This window comes from Temnothorax nylanderi, unplaced genomic scaffold (assembly GCF_030848795.1).
Source record: "Temnothorax nylanderi isolate EJ_2023f unplaced genomic scaffold, tnyl_v1.0 TNYL_tig0101_pilon, whole genome shotgun sequence".
Taxonomy (NCBI): domain Eukaryota; kingdom Metazoa; phylum Arthropoda; class Insecta; order Hymenoptera; family Formicidae; genus Temnothorax; species Temnothorax nylanderi.
Window position 1 is genome coordinate 504,642 of NW_027249163.1, and position 18,222 is coordinate 522,863.

General features: G+C 36.6%; 1 long non-coding RNA gene across 1 annotated transcript in view; it reads left to right on the forward strand.

Annotated features, from left to right (window-relative positions):
- LOC139775639 (uncharacterized) overlaps window positions 1-1,625 on the forward strand; it is a 56,124-nt gene extending 54,499 nt beyond the window's left edge. Inside the window, exon 3 of the long non-coding RNA XR_011718885.1 lies at window positions 1,578-1,625. This is a non-coding gene — a long non-coding RNA (uncharacterized lncRNA). The remainder of the gene's footprint in view (window positions 1-1,577) is intronic.
- The last annotated feature ends 16,597 nt before the right edge of the window (window positions 1,626-18,222 follow it).

Consider the following 18,222-nt stretch of genomic DNA (forward strand, 5'->3'; position numbering starts at 1 on the left):
ATATCGTGGAAAACATATATAATATATAATATATAATATATGTAATACATTTATATATGTACGGGTTACGCGTTATTATACATTAATTTTTGAGTTTGCGTGCACATTTTTCTTTTTTGAACGTTTGAAACCCATTCAGTTCAGGAAATTGCGACATCGGTTTCTCGATAATAATAACTTAAAAAATTTTTTACTGAAAATTTATATGCATTGACATTGCATAATCGAAAATTTACGTAGTATCAAATTCAACGATTTAACGCAAGGGAAATTAATGTTGATAATGTTTTATTGATGTTACGATAACATTATCGATAAAATAACATTTTCATGCAATTTGTGTAGCGGCGGCTTTATCCGGGATTTTCGTGTACCCAATTTTATTAATTGCATACGGTTATTAGCACGAGTTAGCGTCTCGTGCGTACAATCCCTGTTTCATGTATTAACTTTTTCCCCCTGTCATGCTTTCGTTATGTTTATTCGTTGAGTAAGGCCCTTTTAATTAAATTGATATCGGTATGCCCTAAGATTATATGTATATTAATGAAAATGTTTAAAATGGTATGCACTTAATTACTATAATATCGATCAATGTCTACGAGCACAATCAATCTCAAAACCTACCAAAAAATGATATTCTATGTTTTCGTTACTTTTTAATGCAATTCAGATATTAACAATAAGTATCATAAATACTCTTTCTGATATATCTGTTGCTCATAGTAGTCTAGCTATTATATTATATTTTATTCTCTGTTTTATAAGTTATATATGTAATTTCATTATCGTAAATTATATATATCACTTGATAAACACGTTTTGTTGAGAAATCTGTGAGTGCAAGTGTGTGTAACGCACAATTACTATTGGTAAAATATTGTGCAAACGACGGATTTGATCTATTATTGTTATTACACTCGATTTTTTTCCACCGCGCATCGTGTCGATCATGAAGCTCTATCCGTAACGTGATTTTCGGAGGCGACACGGATATCGAAGTAAACTAATACTTGTCCACGACGCTACGTCCGGTCTCGTTAATTAAGCCGTGCAGAGGTTACAATGACGTATCGGAGATATGCAGCGTTTGAACTTTGATGAGAACGATGTCCGTATAGGGGTGGTTAATGCGGTGACACGCACTGGGACACCCCAGGAGGGAGTGGCCGAGCCCGGCCATCCTGGTCACTGCTCAGTCGATAATTACTTACCCCCGGCTTAATGCGGCGAGCTCATCAAACTGTGTGTGAAATATCGTTTTCGCGCGCGTATATGCCGTGTCGCCGACGCGGACGTAACGACGAAATACATATTACGAGGCTCGCAGCCAAAATGCATCATGCTCTCGCGTCCGATATTAACTTAAATCATTAATGTCGAAAGCATTGTGTTACAGCAAAACTTTGTGTAACCGTAGACGCCACAAACTGCCAACATACTTTTTTTTTTAGCGTTTTTTCATATGTTTTCTTCATTAGGAAGATATTCTATATCTTTTACGTGATGTATTTACCTACATTATTTTAACTTAACGCATTATTCTAATTTAATTATACTGTATTTTTTTATTTCAGGTATCGATTAACAATCGTTCATGATTTCGTCATGATTTCTTCTGACACGTGAGTACAGATAAATCCTTCTTTACAATTTCGGATAAGATTGCACTGTTAAAAATAATACTAACAAGAAAAAAGTAATAAATGTGAAGAATTTATCGTGGAATAGTAACAATGTAAGTTAATCGAAGAATCATTATTTAGCTTTACTTTAATATTATTCATATGCATCCATTAACAATGAATTTACGCATTTTTTACGCACGAACGAATTTCAGATAGAAAAGAAAAGAAAAGAAAATATTTCGAAAGTAATTTTACGAATAAGATGCACGAAATGCAAGATACAGTCAAATACAGTAGGGCGATAGCTATATAGTGAGTGAAATTTTATTTACCGAGAATTGCTAGCGGGGATTGGACTACACTCCTACCACTGTCTCGCAATGAAGGAAGACAACCTGCAACCTGCAACCTCCACAACCTTTTCCAATTACAGGCACGAGATTGTGTTGCGGTATAGTATTGGTCTGACCTAACCAGACCGCTTGGCTTTAAAAGTAACTGTGGAAATAATTAAGGAATTCGCAAAATTAAAAATCTATCCTACCCAATACATATTGCGGCAAAGTTGCGGCAATCCTCTCACGATTTCCCGCCCATTTTTCCCCTTTTCATCTTATTATAAGATGTATTAAAAGTGCAATGAGAGAAAAAATCTATCTGCCTACTGCGAAACTCATCGCATCGACTTTCATACCGAAAGTTTGCATCTTTCATTGATAATTCAATTGTAACCACATACCTATACCAATAAATTATTTGTTATTAACGATTTCTATAGTCTTTTGAAAATGATACGATGATCGATTCTTCTTGTTTATAAAAAGAAAAAATTGAGAGCAGTATTACTGTTTAATGTTGATGCAGCGATTCTTGTGAGATGGAATCCAAATTTGATGCGAACGAACCTCATGAAGAGAGATGAAATGGAGCGTTAAGCGATAGTAGCACGATAAAATGAATTTTGGCATACTCTTCCGCGATCGCTTCGATTCCTATTCAAGGGGTCCTTATTCTCCCTCAGGAACGTAGAATCGTCTGCGTGGTCTCTGGAAGTCGGCAAAGTTTTATTGATCGAAGCTGCGTACGTGATCGGAATAAAAATCGCTGCACCTCGATCGCGCGCTCGCAGATCACTTTATAGATGTGTAAAAGCGACGATATAATGTAAAGCTTTTTTCTTGAACAAATTAAATGTCTTTGCATCGAAGAAATGCACTTTTGGTTTAAAAAAATTGAAAATATGTGAATTTTTAAATCTAATTTATACACTTTAAAGGAAATATTTTTTATTTAACAAAATTTCTCACAGTTTTAGAAATGGAATTTATTTCTTATAAATAATTAAAATGTGCGATTTTATTTTTTCACGACGCAGTTGGTAAATCTAATAATTAAATTATTTATAGAAAACACAAGTGATTTTTATTTCTAATTATATATAATATATATGTAGGAATTGCAAAGAAAAAATTCCTGTAGCTTATTAGTTCTACTATTATTTTTTATACTATTAATTTAATTCTTAAATAATTTCTCTTAAATTGCGTACAAACAGGGCTGTACAGGCTCACTATTTGGCAAATGTGCTTTTTTAAAAATGTGATCAAAATTTGAGTATAAAAGTTTGTGGAAAGATACCACATCGACTCGCCGTGCTTTCTTCAACAGCAAACATGTCGCGATAAATTTTCCGATATCATCAGGGGTGTGCTCGAGTTACGCACAACCGGTAAGGTCGTAATATCAATTAGTAAACACAATTACTGGCCAATTACCGTCGAACCGTCTGGCCAGCCGGTGGCCACGGTAGCCTTGATTGGTTGACTTCATGTTCTCTCTACGATGCATTTTGTTACAGCGTTCAAGGGACAGTCAAAATATTATTTCTTTATACGCATCGAATATGTCTCGTGACCGCTCTGCAGGGCATTTTAATTTACAATATACAAGAGATAAAAAAAGTAAAGTTTTAAAATAAAAAGAGGCTAATTATTAAAAGATATTAATTCTTAAAAGATATTAATAATGTCGGATATGTAATGTATATTCGGCGATATATGTATATAATCGGACATATAACATACAACACGTTCGTTGACCCTGGAATACCACACCTATTTTCTTGTCACGCGAATAAGTCAGTGGTTTATGGTTTTCTTTTGCTATTATTCCATCCAGACATTAGAACCTCAACTATTATTTTCATTCCGCAAATATACATATATAATAGTGATATATTAAAAAGATTGTAAGTAACACAGCTACATACACATGTATGTATTGTTACAAGTTTGACGCTCAACAATCTTTTTGAAAGAAATAGAAACGAGACAAAAATCGAATGGCTATTAGGAGAAAGTAGGAATTAGGAATAGGTTTTGGCCCTATATAATCGATTGTAATGCGATATTCAATTGCAAGCCCGCGCGTATCTCGTCCTGGGATTTAATTGCGCGTTTAATTTATTCCAGGAAAGCCGTTTTTGTGTTCCGTAAACGGGCGAGCGCGCGAGTTCACGGAAACGCGATTACTCGATTTCGTCGCGTTCTTATAATGAAGCGACGAGCCGACGACGAGTATTGCGTAAGCAGCCCGATCTTGCCGACCCCTTGAAATCGAAGAAGGCCGTAACTGTAACGGTGGCCGTTGCCTCCTCGATGCGTGCTTCGCTCACGGCTCGCTTTATTACACCGCTTCTCTCTGCCTTCACCGGCTTTCGTTCGACAGAGCGACGCCTCCTGTTCTGTTCTATCCCCCAACCCCCATAATGTCGTCGTCGTCCTCCGTCGTCCTCCTCTTTTCTTCCGCGACGCTATATCTCAAATCAATAGACACTTTTATGCAATATCGTCTTTCCAACGTAACACGGCGCCGCCGTCTTCAAATTCCACGGCCCTTTCATTTCTTAAAAAAAAAAGAAGAAGAAAATGAGAGATTGCTGTTCGAAATGGCGAAACTTGTCACGATACTGTAGCTTCACCCTTGGCGATCATATATAGTCACTCGAATCTCATTTATATCATTGGTCCTCGTATGCTAAACAAGAACCTTCGTAAAGACAGAAACAGAAGAAGAAATATTTTCTTCTTTATATCGCGGCAAAATGAAATAATCGATCGATATACTATTATCCGGCCTAGAGTTTTTCCCCATTCTATTTATACGATCATTCATTCACGCCGCGTATACATTGTGAAAATTTCTTATCGGCCGGATATTAAGCAGACGGTGGCATCCGGTTATTGTAGCGTTTTATACATCGTCCACGAGGATGTCAATTTTTCCGTTCGATCGAAAAGGTGCCCATCCCAGCTATACGGGTGGTGCTGCTCGCTCCAGTTAAGAATGGAGAGGTCTTGGCAATTAATTTCCGCGGCGTTTCAGTTTACATGCCTGCCTCCATCTTCTTTTACATCGGGAGATTCCTTTCCTTCTTATCCTGACGGTTAAATGACATTTTTCTCAAATAGGCGAGCATACCGAATACCGTACATTTTTTCTAATATGTCTGTGTATCACTGTTAACAGATGATATTTTATATATGCTGTAAACAGTAAATCGTGTAATGCGATGTAACAAAACAATTATAATTTATACAAGGTGATCGTGAGTTCGCGCAGACAGAAATAAATGGCATTATCGAGAATTACGATTATAACGATTAACGTGAATGACGTTTATTGCGATAATTTTTGGGCTCACGTGATAATTTTGGGCTCCATTAGTTATCTGATAAATATGCGTTGTCTTGCTCGTCCCCGGATACGAGACACGTCCCAATCGTCGTTCCCTACAAAACGCGTTAAAGCGCCCAACATCCACCATGTCGCTACTTCATAGTCACATCGAATTCCATTTCGTGTTCATTAAACGCATATTTGTGTTTCCGCCGTCGCTGCTTTCGCATGCCTCTTGCGATATATGTTATTAATTATGCGCGGTCGGTCGTCGATATGTCAGCCAATAGGGATGGATAAAGCCGGATTCGCGTCGCATAGATTTTACGCACACCAAAATGACTATTAACCATATTTGCAGCGGTATAATAAATGCTCGGATATATATATATATATATATATATATATTTAGTTCAATTCTCATTTATCGTGAACATATTTTGGCTTGGTTGTGGAAAGATTAACTTGTGTCATAAAAAGACGTGCGCATAAGCGGCATAAGCTATTTTTAGATCAGCGCGAAGATACAAAGTTTTCTCGTATGCGTTTGGTCCGTGCTAGTAATTAAGCTACGAGCTGCTCCGGATCATAACGTCAGCTATTTAATAACAATTACTATCCTGATAATCCTCGCAAACTCGTTGCGGCTACATAGGAGGAACCAGGGGATGCGAGGGGTTCGGAAAAAGTTGGGAAGGGGTGGTTAGACGTTACGAGGATTTACGAGCGGTCCTATTTCACGCATCTAACCAGCTGCGAGGACTTGCTACTAGTGGGGTCAGCGAATGTAGAAGAGAACGACGAAGGGATGAAGGAGGATAGAGAATACGAGGTTAGAATCAGGAAGTGTGAGTCGTCATATATACAGGGTGTATCAGATTTATCTAAAGTTGGCAATATTTTTCCTTATATAAATGTCAAGTACAATAACTATTATACAGTTGTAAGCAATTGAACGCGAAAAATTCCTCGTTAAATTAAAAAAATTAGAAGATATTTGTATAATAAAATATTCTATTTTATATAATTTAAAAGTAAATTCTACGTTTCTTAAATTTTAATTCGAATATTTTCCAGTCGATCACAAAAACGTTTAACTTGGAATCTGAAAAAATTATTGGAAAATAAGTAACCTCCCGCACAATATTTATTAAGCGAATAGTGCCGTGCAGGAACTTGCAAAAGAATCTGTAGATACAAAAGAGAGATACGGTGAAACCAAGTACTCCGTATATAGAGTCGCGAGGCAATAGTTTTCAGCTACCAGTAGTCATTTGTAACTCGAAGCTGGCGAGAGGTCGGGTTTATCACCGCCATAAAGATCTCGACTTCCCCGGTATTTCGTGGCCTATACTAAGCGAGTAGTTAGCGAAGTGCGAAGCGGCGACCACTCGTCGTCGTTGCGATTTATGCAAATTAGTAGTCGGCGTAGCTTCTTTCGTCAGGAGACAAAATCTTGCGTCTTCTACTCTTCTTCCAAGGATATTCCTGCTCTCTCTTTTTCTTTATACAATTTTATTACGCGTGAAAAAACAAAAATTTTAATATTTATCTATTCGCTTATTAATTAAAGCGATTTTTGCGTTCTCATTAAAACTAAAATTCTTATTTATTTGATAACTCTATCATAAATATAATCGTATCGGAACGATCAAAGATGTTCCGACAAATTTTTTATTTTGACATATATGACATTTATATTGTAAGAGCTTTTCACACTTGACTCAGATCACATCCGTTTATCATATCTCTTTATGAATAATTATTGTTTATTCTTTATGACAAAGTACTTTGATGAAATTGATATTTTTGTATTCTTTTTTTATATGTAAATATTGATATTTTTGTTATCTGTGTTCGTTGATGTTTTGCATAAATTATTTATAACACACGTCATTCATACGTACAACGTATATGTATATACATATACTAATTGTAAGTACCTTGTTATTAAAACTCGCTATTGACATAGATTATCAAAATAAAAAAGTTATGAATTATTAATTCTCTTCTTAGAAAATTATTCATTCTTACCGTAAATTATACACTATTAATTTTTCCATATTGAGTAATTATATTACGCATTATCTTATTTTATATATATAATTGAAAATATAAAACTCAACATAACAATGATTCAACGCTTTATTTCATTTTGAGTTGGTTGTAACGAGCGCGCGGTTAATCGTCGATAATATAGAACCGACCTGCTTTTAGCAAAATTTGATTACAAGTTTAACTGCCACTATAAAGGCGTTACTCTTCTGAAAGCTATATAAAATATAAGCATTATTAGCAAAAGTGATACAACGATTTCTCTGTCCGTCGCGCAACTTATTTAAGTGAATTATTTCGCGCGTAAATAGTATATTGTTTAATATACTAATGCAAAGATATAAAAACTAAAAAATTGGTGAAAGTATAATATTTCTTCGTTAATTTTCTTTCAAAAGAGAAAGATTTTAATATTTATGTCGATTTGTTTAATAGTAAAAAAAATATTAGCTGCATATTCAAACTGTGTCCTTTTCGATCAATATGCAGTGCAATAAAGCTTTATTCGGCGAACTGGTAAATTCATGATACGGCGTATGTGCATTAATGCGATGAATACAAACACCGAAGTCATCAATCTACTATATTACGAGAAAGTACACGGATCTAAAGGCCATACTTCACTTTGCGTCCCTGTATTAGCTTGATGAGTATCATGGATGTTCCTGTCTAGCTGTCTGGTCAATAAATTCTTCCTCTTGGCAAGACATTCATTGCAACCTCGTTAAGTGATAAAACCGACGCGATACGGGCCGTTTGCAATAAATTATCTTTTCTAAAATAAAATTATATGCGTTTGTGTGTACGTATGTGTGTACAATTCTTACAATAAGAAGTATTGCACTTCTATACGCTTTTACTTACTTAGGCTGCGTTCCAAAACCACCGCGCTCTTAGCGCAAAGAGCGTGCTCTGTCCTTGTTCAACTTTCTGTAAGTAACAAAGATTGAACGACGCTCGAGCGTTAAGAGCGTGGTTCTGGAACGCAGCCCTAATATATTTTTAATACTATTTGTTGACTTTTATACCATCCTGATTTTTTGCATGGCGTCATTCAATTTACAACCCTTTCTTTCTCTCTCTCTCTCTCTCTCTCTCTCTCTCTCTCTCTCTCTCTCTCTCTCTCTCTCTCTCTCTCTCTCTCTCTCTCTCTCTCTCTCTCTCTCTCTCTCTCTCTCGAATTAGAAAGTAATCATCCCTTTCGTGCGTGAATCTCCACACGAGCGTTAATAACTCCATGATTACCTAGAGTTGTAATTGCGATATCTACTGAGTAGTCCACTATGCGGCTTAGCTGCGATGCTTGATTATGTTAATAACTTCATTTAAAGGATAGTACAAGTTCGACCAATTCCGAAGCCATCTTGAAAATTTTATTCTCGACAGAAATGCGTCGAAGCAGCTTATTAACAAAGTTAAATTGAGCAAAGTTTCTGGGTCTGATTACCCGCTTGCGCAGGCTAGTTCAGTTTTCAGCAGCGGTGAGTTTACTTCGCTGGGCAGTGAAGCCTGGTAAAGCAGTTTCCCATTATCTTATGAAGATTTATTTGTACATATTTGCTGTACATCATCCCATTGAACGTTATGTAATCGATATACCGTCTATTCAGCTATCGCCATTATGAGAAATTTGAATTTAATATTTTGTTTTATCACACTTAATATTCACTGCTTCATTAACGTCGATTCATTGTTACGATAGGATATCTTTGATCAACTTTATTTGATCACGATACTGATATTCCGTTCTTTTAGGCGATCTTTTATAGTCAATCACCTTCAATTCTTATCAATACTTTATCAAAAGAGTGCAACGATATAATATGAAAAATCATCTGGTCAAAATTTTTGCAGTATCATCACTCCAGTGGTCACTGCGCAAAAAGTTTTATATATACATATAGATATATGTGAGCATGTGTGAGAGAAGCGACATCACGTTATCTCAAATGTGCATATGTCATCTTTCGAGGATGATAGAACGAAGACGACGCACGGCTACGTTTGACCTTCGCAAAGTTTGCAATCTCTTCCACTTGTGCAACCTGTTGCCTCGCTGGCAAAAGACGGCTTTCAAACGTACCACGATGAAAACTGAATAGAATGCGACATGCGACATGCGACACTCGTGCTTCTACTTTACGGATATGATCATTTCACGCGAATCTTTAACGCCAAAACGAAGTTGCACAGCGGCTTGCTACTGTTATGTTAAACGCATACATTTTGTAGTTATAAAATATGTAGAGAATTTTTAAAAATTATATTCATGCTTATGATTACATAAACAGCAATTTTTCATAATCAATAAAGAGATTACTACATGAGAACAAAACAGACGCATATTATCGAGCATCCAGTTATCGATTCGAGGAAATCACTGTACTGATACGCTTATCACTTGTGCTGCAAACCGGTTTTTTAATACATCTCGTTTGATAAAGTGCTTCAATGTGCAAGCATTTTTAAAATAAGCTCTGCACGATACATGTGTGCAACTGGCACATAAAAAAGAATTATGAGGTAAGAGCAGGTGACAAAGTCGAGTGTAAGCTATTTTTGACAGTGAGACAATTTTTCAAGACTGTATCAGGTACTAGAGAAAAATATGCGAATACTAATACAGAATTGAAATAATCTTATAAATAATCTGATAAAATAATATTTTCGTTTAGTTTGCTATAATTTTAATTCTAATATGTACGCAGAAAAAATTCCGATATACATATATAATTTTTCTTTATTCAACTTTTACTTATATCAATATTCTGTCTCATAACTAAATTTTTGATAAATATTATTGTTTCATCGCTAAGTATCATATTTTCAGCGCTAATATAGTTACTTATTCCAAAGAATTTTGCTTTATATATAAAAAAAAATCTGATTTTTAACATTTGTCAATGTACTATATTAAATTTTTTCACGAAAGAAAAAATGGCCAAGAAGAGGAACATAAATAATTTGAAGAGTCGTCCGTACAATTCTCATTCTCGTCCAAAGCTTTTTGTCCTCTTCGGGAATAATTTATAAGGAAAAATAGGGAACATAGACGAGCATAAAGAAAAATAACAAAGAGGGACACAGGTGAGAGACTAAGTCAGACGGTATTTTGACAATGCGATCATTTTTCAAGGATGGAAGTAGAATGGTACAGTCAGTCATCTTGCGCTATCTCGACTTTCGCGTCGAAATCGCGTACCGTGTGCATGCCATGAGCTTTCGAATGTCTGCCATTTCTCACGAGACAACACGGATTGTGAGCCGTACAAATATGTACATAACAATATCTTCGTTTTGAATATTTATACTGGTCTTGGAAGATAAAGGTGATTATGCATCTGAGACATCGTCTTGTTACATGATGAGATATGAAATAGTAGGAAATATAAACTACGAAAAGGCTGTACCAAAAAATTAAGCTAAAAATTTCTATTTAAATGATTAATTTATTTTTATTATAAATGTAAATTAAGTCTCACACCAATCTTAAATATAAATTGATAAATATAAATTGATAAATTGATAAACTTTACTTGTATGTGGTGATACACACATAGATTATATTTTACAAATGATGTATTATGACAATTGAACAATTTCTCGCACAAGTCTTTTGAATTTAACAAAAATATCGCTTAATCATTATTTTAAATGCGTCGAACATTGTTGTCGTCTTTTCGCAAAAGAATCGAGTGTGGAATATTCGTAATAACATTTATATTCTATTATTTCTTGGAACTGTGTTGTGTGGAGAATTATATCGCGAGGCAATCAAAGAGAACGTGTGCATAGTTAATATACTCTCCTCTACATCTGTAGCATTCGATGGTCGCTCTCTAGAAAGCTGATGCACGCTAATAAGAAAATGTTTTTTACTCCTGCGATGTGCGTATCATGTGCATGCACACACAGTGCGTCTCTCTCTATCGCGCGATGTGCGTATATGTATACATGTACTTGTGCGTGTGTACGATCCCGCGCGCACATACTCTGCCTGCTATTAACAATGCAAATGACTTCAGACAGCAGTGCCAGGGAATAATGCACAAGCACGGTTGCGTAAACAAAATACAGAAAAATTGCTCAATTTCGCGACTGAGAATTGCTTACCTTCCGGAGCCGCGAAGAGGCTGTCGTTCTTTAATAATGTACATTTAACCCAACATCAGACAGTACATTGCCGAAAGCTAAACAATGCGTCAAAGCTAACTAATAATTCGGAATAAATGATAATTTCGTTATTGTACCAGCATTCGTTCGCAGCCCGCTTGCTGCACATATTCATGTCTGACATCAACACACTCCGTTTACACATCGTTATTCAACGATAGGCATTATGCCGATTCTATTGTAATCTATTCGAATAATTAACGTTTTCGATATTAATCCTAATGCTATAGTACAATTGTTTTGCAGTACGATTCAGATAGATATGATCGGAATCATTTTTATGATACCATCTACCGCTTTCTAATTTACAATCGGTATATGATTAATAATGTGTATGGATATAATTAATAATAATCAAATTGGAATTCAACAAAGGAATAACTCAAAGGATATACGAGATCAGCTTTATATATTTAAAATTAAGTAATGTGTGCTCAAATTGATACGCGTAAAATGTGACATTATGTTAATGAATATATGCATCATCATTATAGAAATAATTTCGATAAGTCAAATCAGTCAAATGCGTTTTTTTGATAATTTTAAATTTCCTGGGGCTAAAAACAAAATACATATAATATTTATATTATGTATTCTGTATAATATACAAAATTATAGTAAACGTACATATACATACATACACACACACACAGTATTATATTCATGTATACATATGAATATATTATATACATATACATCACACACAAGCATACATAGAATGCGGAAAATCTGAAATCTCTATATATACAAGTAGAAATATAAGAAACCTTTCGTGCAAGGAATAATCGCACAAGATCGATCAATCGTTCGCGAAAGGAAAGATGAGGAACTCTCATCAGTCGCACGTTGATATTCGGCGATGGAGTTTCGGTCTCGTTTCGCGTCCCATTGCTCGAGAGAAGCACGTGTATGTGCACGCGACCTCGTGTCGTTCGCTTCGGAAGCTGGACAGGGAGCTGTGATCGATCGGGTCATCAAACATCTTGCCATATTGTTGGCTGAATCCCTAGTGGCGGAGGGTAAAGGCGAGAGGCCCACTATTTTTATTACGCGGTTTAACCTGACGGCGATTGCATCGACCGGAGACTGATGATGTTTTCACATATATGGTCGCAGCGAAAGACCGAACAAAAAAAAACCCATGGAAGCGAGATTATTTCGGAGTACCATTCCACAACCCTATTTGATCCCTGATTCGTCCGCGTCCGAAAAGGCTAACTTTTTGAAAATAAAAGTAGCAATAACAAGAATTGTATTTTGTCTGCGTGTTATGTATTACGTACATACATTAATGAGAGAGGAAAATGGCGTTCTTCTACTTATACAATATTAAAATTGAAATTATCACATATATACCAACTCTCTCTCTCTCTCTCTCTCTCTCTCTCTCTCTCTCTCTCTTTCACTAGTTTTATATGATTTGAACCCAAGGGAGCTCGATTCGAGAAGAATCGATTTAAAAAACTGTTGATTTGTATTACATCGGACTATAAAATATTAATGAAAATATGGAAGTTTAAGAAACAAGATACGCACACATATTGCCCATCTAATGATATTTACATAGTCAAGATAACAATATATGTATGTATGTACACCGAGATAGCAATGTTATCTCGGTATCAACAAAACAAAATAGCAATGAAATATTTCGCTATTAGAAGGACATATTTGCACTCGCAAAGTCATTAAGGAGAAGCGTACGTTAGCAATAGCAACACGCAACAAAGAACAATAAATAATGGACCGGCTGTCTATCCGAATACGTTGCAGAGAATATCGCACGCGGGTTATCTCACGCGAGGAGCCGCGACATAAGTATGCATGAAGTTAGCTAGGGGTCGTCTGAAATATTAAGCAGCTAGACTCTTCATGCTGAGGTCTGAAAACTGTTTACCCTGGAGGGCACGATAGAGAGAGGGTCGGAGCCGTCGTTAAAACCACGGCCGACTACCTACTCCGTTTGATAAATAATGCGGTCCGCATTTTGCGCGCGAAAACTTTCGGATATCGAGCCGTGCGACGCCGCGATGGCGAAACGCGGAATCCGCTGAAAGCTGCGTGCGTGTTAAAACCGCGGCGCGTCGCGGTTGCAGCGTGTCCCATCGATTAGAAGCAATCTTGGAAACGTGCAACTTGCAGGCAAGATTTGTACGAAGGTTTCGCATTTTAGAATCTCATGAATATGTTGGATGTGTCGATGTGTGTCCATATCACTGCTGGATCACTGATGGATGTGCTCATCTATCGCATAATACTATAAATATTATAAATACTATATCGATGATACATGATCTACTTGTGCGGTATCTAGCCGTTTCTCTAGAGCCATTGTCTAAATCTAAATGTTATAACAATTGCCGCTGGCGGCTAAAGTTCTAGCGACTCGAGGCGACGCGACGATGGAAAGTACCCTGGCGTTTTCCGTCGATCGCAGTTCCGCGGCGTGCGCACAGCGAAGATTGCGAAGTTTCACCGAGGATTCCTTACAAAGCCTGACTTATTTAGCCCCAGGCCCGCGATGGGCGCCACCTCTCTATATCTCCCTCTCTCGTTCGCCGCCCCTTTGACTCGGTTTGCACCGTTGGCGGAGTACGCCAGTACTCTGAGAGGGTGAAGGGGGGGGGGGGCGGGAAGGAGAAGGCGAACAGGCGGAAGAGGAAGGTTGCAGGAGCGAGCTTGAAAGGACGAAACGCTCTTTTGTCGGTGCCCTCTACACCGCAGAACTTTATTAATTGCGCGTTTTGTTATGCAGATTCCTGCAGAGCCAGTCTCAGTCTTCCAACTCCCGGCTCTGCCCGGAGCAACCTTGTCTGCCGGCCCGCGCGACCCCATTAACTCTCCGTTGGATCGCGAGAGTCCAGACCTTACCTTTAAAAGATTACCCTCGAATTCATTGCCTTCAATTGGGAAAACTTTGCGCATTCTGCAACGATCTTTCCCACTATCATCGTCCCCGTATTCCTCGTTCCTCGGATATCCAAATCGCGTTATGCATTTGATAAATTGTAGATAATGAATCGGTTTGTATGCGGCATCGTTATGAAGCGGTATATACTGTCTTAAAATGCTTATAATGTCGCTAACTTATGTGACGTTTATTGACGAGTCAGGAAGTCAAGAGATAAATTATCCATGAATAATTTTTTTATATGGAAATGTGATCAGCGTAATTACGTTGCAAAAATATAATCAAATTATAAAGACAAATTGTGACAATGCTTTCCACAAATTGCAGACTTTCTATTGAAAAATTCTACTGATTTTAAAATTTTATCAAAATGTTTGATATGCGAAATGTTAAAATTTGATCATTGCATGCATGTCGAAACATAAACTTAACAGTGTTTCTATAGCACATCTACGTGTAACTATATACTAACAATAAGAAGAAATAACAAACCGGATAATACATACATTACACACACGTGACTATTTGGGCACTTGGTGTCAAGAGGTCAAAATTATCGATTTAAGACGGTTATTACTCTGTTCATGTATACATATAACTGATTTTCTCTCTCACACATACATTTCTCTCCCGTCGAGCCATTCCCGTTATCAGTTAACGCATATCAAGGATAATCTGTAATTCTCGACACAAATTGCATACAATAAAACATGTTCTCGGAATCATTGACTTCCAAATGCTTTGTTCTCAAATTGATTGCACTGTGATCGCGGCAAGCTACTCCCTCGGACTCACCGATAATTAGCCCATTAGGAAATTAAAAGTCCAACTGCTGGAAAGGCGAAGTGATGTCTATTTCGCCCGAAGCACGTTCTGTTACGACGCTAGTTATTACTCCTGTCTGAGGCAAAACGAAATATTCCTCCGGGAAATACGGCATAAGAACCACTTAAGAGCATCGGCCTCCCGTTCACTTTCCTCTCTCGGTTTAGTCCCTCATTCATTCGAGTCATAATAATCGTGACGCATCAAATACTGGTTGCTGCGGCTGGTGTAAGTTTTTTCCGAAGTCTCTACTATGTCTATATCACGCAAGAAAACCGGACGGAACCGGACGGAACCGGACGGAACATTGACACCAGCGAAACTGGTACGATCAACGACACATCGATGCACAAAACATGGAATATAGCAAGCAAGAAATTATATAAGCTGTTAAAGCTGTTAAAATGATAGGGATATGAATTAATGAAAATAACTACAACATACGTTAATTTTTGTGCCTAATAATTTTACCATCATATAAATTTATACATATATATATATATATATATATATATATATATATATATATATAATGTTATTTCTTTTTTCTTTATAGAGTGTTTATGAAGAAAGAAATGACATATAGAATAAAGGGCGGAGAAAAAGACAAGAATGTAGGGAGAAAAAATTCGAAATCCATCGCGCGAACCGAAAAGATTCGACGATAACTCCGATAATATCGAATATCCCGAAAGTTTCGTTTCTCTCTTTCTTCGTTCTTCTGGGGTGAGCGAGAATGGCATCGTGCTTCGAAGTGTTTCACGTGCCTGTTGCGTTGCAGAAGCTCGCGCGGTGCGGCGAGGCGTTTCGCGCGCGCGCGCGCGCTTGTATATTAAATGGTGTTCACGGTTCACCAGTCAAATTGAATCCCGGGCTATTGGCAGATTCTCAATAAGCCTCAACAATGGACTCTGTTACACGAGCCCCACGTTCTCCGGTTCGCTCTTTCTGTTCTCTTCGTCTCGTCGTACTTTCGTTCGGCACGTTTTCGCATTTTTTCCCCAGGAACGTATCCATCGTGCTTCGCGTTGCTGAGGTTTCGTTTCTACAGTTTGATATCCCTAAAAGTGTTCACCAACAAAGCGCTCGAGGTGAAAATTTTTTATTTCCGAGACATTTAAGTATATTCTTTGTAATATTGGATTCAAAATTCTTGGTCCCTAACGATAATCATGTTGGATAACAATATTAGAAGCGAAAAATCATATCAATCTTTCTCTTGTACGTTAATTTGCACTTATACATTAAAATAAATTAATCTTTTTACGTTCCACTACTTGCATTCAATAATATAATAATATAAATTGGTAAAACACATTCTTTTTATATATAATCGTTTTGTATATATATTAGTAAACAAATGTATAATTCAATCTGCATGTGTTTCACATTTCGAATAGAAACAGACTGTGGCTATGACAATCTGTTAAGATTTAGAGCTATCTTATTAATCTATGAATTAAAAAGAAGCTTTATTTTTAGTAATTTAAATATTTCGTTAATCTAATTATTTAATATTGTATTATTTAGTGTTATTTAGTGTTGCAAAATTCTAGCAAGATAACGAAAAAATTCGAGGACCATCTCGATTGAAGTAAACTTCTAGCTACGTTACTGTTTCTCTCTCTCTCTCTCTCTCTGCCGGTTTTCTTCAATTTTCAATCACGAATCGTATATATGCATTATCTGAATCTTTTAAATCAGAAAAGAAATTATAGATGTGACAACATAACATATAATAAATATTCGTCAGAGCTATCGCTAAGCTATATCCAGTAAATACAGTAAATACAAATAAAAGAGTATACTTTTTGAAATCTATCCGTCGTAAATTACAATAATGTCGAAACTTGATTATTTTTAGCGAAATTTGAATTTTCTTTCGGATTAATTTTGTTAATGTATACAAGAGGTATTACGATATGAGAATAATATGAATACATTTGGATTAAGATAATGCGGATGAAAGCAATATAAAAGAACAAAAGGGAGAAAAATCAAGCTGTCGTACATTTCAGAGAATTTTTACGTGCAGTCGACATTTCGTTTGCCGATACACGCGAAGAGCGGATGGCGCGTGCATTGTCTGGACGGGGTTAAGAGGGTTAGACCGAGTTAGGGGATGTCATGGGAGGGGTTGAGGAGGTAGGAGGGTATCGGTGTAATGAAGAGCGACAGTGGCGCCCCTAGCCATCGCTAATTTGCCGCTAAGTGCCTGGCTTTGTTTCCGTACGGTGATCCCATCGTTCGCAATATCCTGGATCCAAGGTGATGTTCCACGGTGTTTAAGAGAGAAAGCCAAATAACCTGCGGTATTACCCGGCAATCTAGTATAGATCGGACTTGGGAAAAGGGATGACACCGACGAGGCAAATACACTCGAGAAAAAGACTAAAAAGCGGTTAGATATACTTTTAATGTTAGATTATCAAATCAAAAAGAAAAGTCACTTAAAATCAGTCTTATGATCAGTGTCTAGACGCTTTAGTCAGACATTTAATGAAAAAATAGACATGCAATTTCGGAGAATGTCGAAAAACATGTGAAATCTCTAAAGAGTTTATACATAAGTTTATATTACGCAACACAATTTCTTATATTTATTATGTTTCATATAATTTTCTGCCATGTTATATTTGCACGGGCAAAACGATTTTTAATGACAATACTGAACGAAGGTGAATTTATATGCTCATATGTTATTTTCTCTTGTAATTGTTTTCTTACTCGCCTTATAAGTCATTGTTATTATAGCGATTAGTCGTTATACAATGAAAAACGTACATTGCTATATATGGTACGATTAGAGATTAAGTTACGCGATATCAATACTCGTTCCCATCAGTATTCCCACTTTCGTTTTCTACCAGCAACGAAGGTTTAATCATCTTACGTAGTTATCTTACGTAAAGTGATAAAATCGCACTGATTATATAAGGAAGTAGTCGTTCA